Below are 7261 nucleotides of genomic sequence, written 5' to 3'. Positions count from 1 at the left end.
GGACGCAGGTATAGCTATGGTCTCCTTAAATTATTTAGGAGTATTCAATAGCTTAGTTAAGGCTTTTAGAGCTTATTGAATGATGCATGGGTATTTGCATTGTAGACTTGATGATAGGCTTGGAACCTAGAGTGGGACTACTAGGACTGCCTTAGAAAGGTACGTAAGTACTGACTGAGATTGCCAGCGGATATGCATGCTTATATGTTGCATTTATGTGTTTGCATGTTATTATTGTTATGCGGCATGTGCATATCATCTTGTGCCTGTACATCTGTATATCTTTCGAGATGAGCCAGTTAGGGTTGCTCAGCCCTGTTAGGACGTTTGATATCGAGTACCCCTAGGTACTGATACCTGAAGGAATCCGTGGTCCACGTCCGTGATTCGGGAATGAGTGGTCGCACACAGTGGTTAGCTACCCCGATGTGACGAGCTTATATCCCAGGCGCCAGTCTGAGTAGTTCGTATGCATTTATCCCAGATATGGATACCCTGTCATTTTCATGCATCATATTTGTATGTTTATCCGTACTTTTGTACTGAGCTTAGAGCTCACGTCTAGTATTTTCTGTGTATCTGGATACCCTATTCGACGGGGCAGGTGTAGGTGCAGGATTGAGCACTAGGAGCCTGGAGGAGCCAGCGACCTTGAAGACAGCAGTATTTAGCTGTAGGTTTTTATCTAAGTAATTTGATTGGGTTGTATAAATCGAGTTTGTTAGCCGGTTGTATTCTGCCGGTCTGCTTGTATTTAAGTCTTCCGCATCAATTTTATTTAATGCATGCTTAATTATGCTCTTAACTCTGATTAGGTAGTGGATCCGGGTCGGGTCGCTACATTTATGGTATCAGAGCTGCATGCAAGGGACTTAGAAAATTGATAAAAAGACTTCTTGATTATCCTTGTTGGATTGATTGAGGCCTAGCGAAAGAAGATTTGGTTCTTCGTTGCCGAGGTTTGCGGCATAAGCCTTTACTATAAAATGCAGCAGTGATGAGAACACCAGTAGTAGCATATCGATAGATAGACTGACTGCTGTGGACAGTTCATCATTCGATGCATTGGGATGTTGATCGAAGAACATATGGATTCCAGCCAGGGAAGACTGGAAGAAAAAGATCGGGTATATCGCGTCAGATATCTCTGAGGGCTTTTTGGAACGAATGGTGTTTAGTAATCCATGTGGTTCCAGTCCTTGAAGATTCTCCACTCGTAGTTGGAGAGATTGTCAGATAGACCTTTACCAGGGAATACCTTGAGTGCCTAAGGCATGACAGATTTCGAGCGTAAGGTCTGTAAACTCATGCAGAACATGGTTTTGCCGGTATGCTTGTATCGATGCTTTTGGTAGGCATACGGGAAACTTCATGTTCAAAAGCATGATTTAGTTACAAGAAGAACGTTGATGGTAGATCGTGAGCAGAAGAAGTTGACTGATATGCACTGACGCAGAGCATAGCTGATTAGCTATCACGTGCCATTTCTCCGGAGTTCTTCGCAGGAGGACATGTAGAGAGACTTGGACGGAAGTATGCTTGTATCGATGCGTGTGTCGATTGGAAGCTTCATGCTCAAGGAACGAAGACTAGTACGATGATTTCAAATACTGTATTGTTGTAGTTGTAAACAGTATTTCAGTTGTAATGAATCATCAGAATTTGGCAGTATTAGTTAAAGTTATTGGATGTACATTTTGTTGTATTTTGAATACTGTATGTATTACATGGGATTGTAATAAAGGAAATTGTACGTAACTTGAAGTAATGATACATGTGTTACTTATTCAGCAATTCGTGATTGGTTGCAAGTAATTTTATAAAGTTTGGCTTGGAATTAGTTGATTGGTAATCAACTAGGATAGCTCATGGATTTTTAGTAAGCCAGCGGTAACGGATTGACATGAGGTTAGTCTAGGTGTTTTCCTAGGGCTGACCTAATTATTCGTTTGACTGGGTTATTGCCATTGATGAGGTAATTCATCTGGGGGCATGGAAATATTGATCTTGTTTGGAATTTTGAGTTTTTGTTCTAAGTTGTTTCCTTAGGACAGTAGTTTGATTGACCTTCATAGGTTGAGACTTCGTGATGATGGGATTTCATCGGGATACCAAGTCGAGTATATGCCGAGAGTTGTGGACTATGACCAAGACTAGACATGATGGAGCGCGACCCTATGCCAGTGTTACTTTGGGAGTCTTTCGTACTTTGGAGAATACCTGGAAGCCTTCGTGCTTCAGGATTTGGCGGTGGGAAGGCTACTTAGTCTAGAGTTTTGGTAACAGCCACGACGGGGTATGGCATTGGATTGGATGCCTGGTTAGGTATCGGCGGTATAGATATCGTCTGACTGTCGTCAAAGATATTGGTTTGCAGTTTTTGTCATAAGAACCAGTTTTGGAGGGATTTCCTTGACAAGTGCGTACTCTGAGCAGATAGTTTTAGCCTATCGAATATTGCTGGACTAGTGGATCTAGTCGGTGTTTGGATGCTCTGGTGATAAGGGCTATTCAGGAGTTGTGTTAGTGAATTTCCTAGAGCATTTGACTCGGGGATGAGTATTTTTCGGCAAGGATAGTTTTCTTCAGTGATAGATTATATCTGATGATAAGGATTGTACATGGCTATTTGAGGCGTGAGGAAAGCGTGACTTATACCAGTGTACACTTCGTGGTGATTTTAGGTGGTACATTTTGACAGGTTACCTCAGTCTCGATTTGTTGCAATCTTAGCAAGAGATATAATTATCAGGAGCTACAGTAGATTGACTTGATCGATCATGTTATTCCAATCGGTGTTGATTGGGATGTAGTGAATCAACAAGTGCTGGAAATAGTACTTTAAGTATTGTATGCTTGATATAGCGATTCAAGTGTATTTAGGGGATTCTTCATCACTAAGGATCTTCCGGAATGCGGAGATCTGGACTTTTGGATTCTATGGATCACGAAAGTGGTCATGGGGTGGCTCTTGTGATCATAGTTCGTTGACAGCATTGCTGAGATTACCATGGGCGGATTTTGATTTGAGCATTGCTTGGTTTTAGCAATGATTGATTCAGCATGGGAAATAGGATTCAGTGATTGTCCAAGGATTGTCAATGGACAAATTTTAAAGACTGTTAATCGGAATGATTAGTTTTGGTGCTTCCAGTGGATTTCTTGAGATTTGTTCTTTGGAGGCGCATCACGCTAAGTTAAGTATTCATCCGGGGAAGCAACAGGTTGTGCAAAGATCTACGTACTCGGTTCGGATGAAAGGGAATGAAACGCTATGTTTATCAACTTGTCTCGAGATATTTGGTGTGTCAGCAGGTCAAGGCAGAGCACCGACGACCTGGAGGTTTGCTTCACAGTCTGCCTATTCCTGAGTGGGAAATGGGAGTTATCACGATGGACTTTTTGTGACCAATTTTCCGGTATCCTCGAGGAATTGTGATGCTATCTGGGTTGTGGTGGACCGACTCACGAAGTCAGCACATTTCATTTTTTGTAGCCAAGAGTACAATGAGGATCGTTTTGACTCGGTTATGTATTGAGGAGATCGATCGACTTCATGGAGTGCCTTTGAGCATTATCAGTGATCGAGGCGCCAGGTTTACTTCAAGATTTTGGGGGAGGGTTCGACGTGTAATGGGCATTACTCTCAGTTTGAGTAATACATATCATCCGGAGACAGATGGTCAGTTAGAGCGCACAATCCTTAATTTGAAGGATATGCTGCGAGCATGTGTTATAGATTTTGGTTCAGTCTGGCAGGATCAGTTGACATTGATTGAGTTCGCGTACAACAACAGCTATCATAGTAGCTTTGGGATGACACCATTTGAGGCTTTGTACGGACGACATTGTCATACTCCACCCTTCTAGGGGAGAAGTGGGGGAGAGAAAGACTGAAGGACTAGAGTTAGTCCAGCAGTTAGCAGACATAGTTGATCAGACCAAGAAACGGATTAAGAGTGCACAGGATCGTCGGGACAGCTATGCCAGATACTAAGCGTGAGCCTTTGCAGCTTGATGCTAGGGGAGAAAGTAACTCTGAGAATGTCACCTTTCTGCAGGATTCTCAGATTTGTCCTTAAGGGCAAGTTATCTCCTAGGTTTATGGTTCGTTCGAGAGCATTGGCAATTTGGATTATCGGCTAGCTTTGCTACCTTATTTTCCCAGTATTCACGACGTATTTCACGTATCTCTGTTGCGACGATATGTGGTGGATCAGTCTCATATTCTGCAGCGGTCTGAGATTCAAAAGGATACTGATTTGATTTACGTGGAAAGACCTACTCGTATCCTGGATCATAAGGATAAGGTCTTGCGTAATAAAGTTATTCCTCTGAGTGATAGTTCAATGACAACATTGAAGTACTGAGGAAGCTATTTGGGAACTTGAGAACAGGATGTGTTAAGAACATCCTGAGTTGTTTTCATTCGGTAATTAAGATCTGATTTCGAGGACGAAATATCTTAAGTGGGGGAGAATGTAGTAGCCCGTATCCAGAATTAACGATTAATAAGTATTTAATCATGTAATTATGTTTGGATTAAATAAAACATGATTAAGGAAATTCCAAAAGGGTTAACGGAGTCCAGAAATGGATCCAGAACACTCAAAAATGGTTTGGAGGGTCCCAAAATTCGAGTGGGATCGGAACCACCGATCCAGGATCGGAACTTCCGATCTTGGTGAGTTTGGAACCACATCGGAAGCAGGGAGATCGGAACATCCGATCAGGATCGAAGCTTCCGATGGCTGTCGGTGACAGGTGTGTGGTTGCATGTGGACCGAATTGACACGTAGCGAACGGAGCTTTCGATCGGGGGAACGGAGCTTCCGATCTACACGTTCGGAGCTTCCGATCGAGGAACGGAGCTTCCGATTGATGCCTATAAATATGAGGTCCGAGCTCCTCATTTCTTGCCAATTCCGAATTCCTCTCCTTTGCCTAGGAGCTCTATTATAGGGCTTTGGGTACTCTTATTTTAGAGTTAGAGTAGGGAATATATTTTAGTATAGTCAGACAGTGTCTGACATAGTAGCGGAGCAGTGCTCGAGTAGCGTAGCAGCGCTCATGTAGCAGAGTAGTGCTCGAGGCTGTGGAGCTGCATCAGGGGTGTGCCCCTAGTTGCGGGATAGTCGCCATCAGTGGGCTAACGACGGACGCAGGTATAGCTATGGTCTCCTTAAATTATTTAGGAGTATGCAATAGCTTAGTTAAGGCTTTTAGAGCTTATTGAATGATGCATGGGTATTTGCATTGTAAACTTGATGATAGGCTTGGAACCTAGAGTGGGACTACTAGGACTGCCTTAGAAAGGTACGTAAGTACTGACTGAGATTGCCAGCGGATATGCATGCTTATATGTTGCATTTATGTGTTTGCATGTTATTATTGTTATGCGGCATGTGCATATCATCTTGTGCCTGTACATCTGTATATCTTTCGAGATGAGCCAGTTAGGGTTGCTCAGCCCTGTTAGGACGTTTGATATCGAGTACCCCTAGGTACTGATACCTGAAGGACTCCGTGGTCCGCGTTTGTGATTCGGGAATGAGTGGTCGCACACAGTGGTTAGCTACCCCGATGTGACAAGCTTATATCCCAAGCGCCAGTCTGAGTAGTTCATATGCAGTTATCCCAGATATGGATACCCTATCATTTGCATGCATCATATTTGTATGTTTATCCGTGCTTTTGTATTGAGCTTAGAGCTCACGTCCAGTATTTTTTGTGTATCTGGATACCCTATTCGACGGGGCAGGTGTAGGTGCAGGATTGAGCACCAGGAGCCTGGAGGAGCCAGCGACCTTGAAGACAACAGTATTTAGCTGTAGGGTTTTATCTAAGTAATTCGATTGGGTTGTATAAATCGAGTTTGTTAGCTGGTTGTATTCTGCCGGTCTGCTTGTATTTAAGTCTTCCGCAGCAATTTTATTTAATGCATGCTTAATTATGCTTTTAACTCTGATTAGGTAGTGGATTCGGGTCGGGTCGCTACAAAATTAGACTATCGTTGAGATCGAGGGGCATGACTGTCGAGTGGACTGCGATGTGAGCACGACACATCCCTCCGAACTATGTCTTCCACAGTTGTACTTTTAAATTTTTAGTTGCAATGTAATTTACTTTGTTTATTGCATTGATGCAACTTTAAGAATTTCTAGTTTATGTTTAGTTATTAGAAAATTAATCATATTGTCGTTGTGTATGATTCAAAAGTTTTAGCAGAGGATGTTTATGCTTTATTTCTGTATTTCTGAGATTATTTTACTGTTTGGTTATTTAGTGATAATTATGTAGGTGAATAGTATTATGGGGTACTATTGACCTGTCTAGTGTAAGTTTAGAGAGTTTATCTTCCACGTCTTGTTGTTTAGTTCAGTCTGTTAATGTACTTGTTGAGACAGGTGGTTTGTTAATGTTTTAAAAATGACATGCCGAAATTTTTTGAAAAATCTCGCATTTGTTTAGTTATTTATTATTATTTATGATAGGTTAGGGTCGTTTCAGTTGAGGTGAGGGTCATTTCAGTTTCATCTTGGGGAGTGCCAGTTCTTTTTTGTTAAAAAGAAGGATGGTTCTATGCGTCTATGTATCGACTACAGAAAGTTGAAACGCGCGACGGTTAAGAACAAGTATCTTTTGCCACAAATTGATGATTTTTTTTATCAACTTCAGGGTACCTTTGTGTACTCTAAGATTTACTTGCGGCCAGGGTATCATCATTTTTGTGTTCGAGATGTGGATATCTTGAAGACAGCATTTCATACCCGATATGGTCACTATGAGTTCTTAGTAATGCTTTTGGGTTGACGAATGCGCCTGCGGTGTTTATGTATCTAATGAACAGGGTATTCCGCGATTACCTAGACAAGTTTGTCGTGGTCTTCATTGACGACCTTTTGGTGTACTCGCAGAGTGTTGATGAACATGTGCAGTACTTGAGACTTGTACTGCATATTATCCGTGAGAAGCAGTTATATGCCATGTTTAGCAAGTGCGAGTTTTGGATTGACCGAGTGGTATTTCTTGGTCATGTTTTCTCTCGAGAAGGAGTATCAGTTGACCCAAGTAAGACTGAAGCTATTTTCTATTGGTCGCATCCGACTACAGCTTCAGAGATTCGTAGCTTTTTGGGTTTGGTAGGGTATTATCGATGATTTATCGAGAATTTCTCGAGAATTGCTCGAACACTGACACAGGTGACAAGAAAGGATGTTCCTTTTGTCTGGTCAAACGAGTGTGAGCAGAGCTTTGACGA

The sequence above is a fragment of the Henckelia pumila genome, chromosome 4 (assembly GCF_033568475.1).
Source record: "Henckelia pumila isolate YLH828 chromosome 4, ASM3356847v2, whole genome shotgun sequence".
Classification (NCBI taxonomy): Eukaryota; Viridiplantae; Streptophyta; class Magnoliopsida; order Lamiales; family Gesneriaceae; genus Henckelia; species Henckelia pumila.
Note: the sequence above shows the minus strand (reverse complement) of the source record.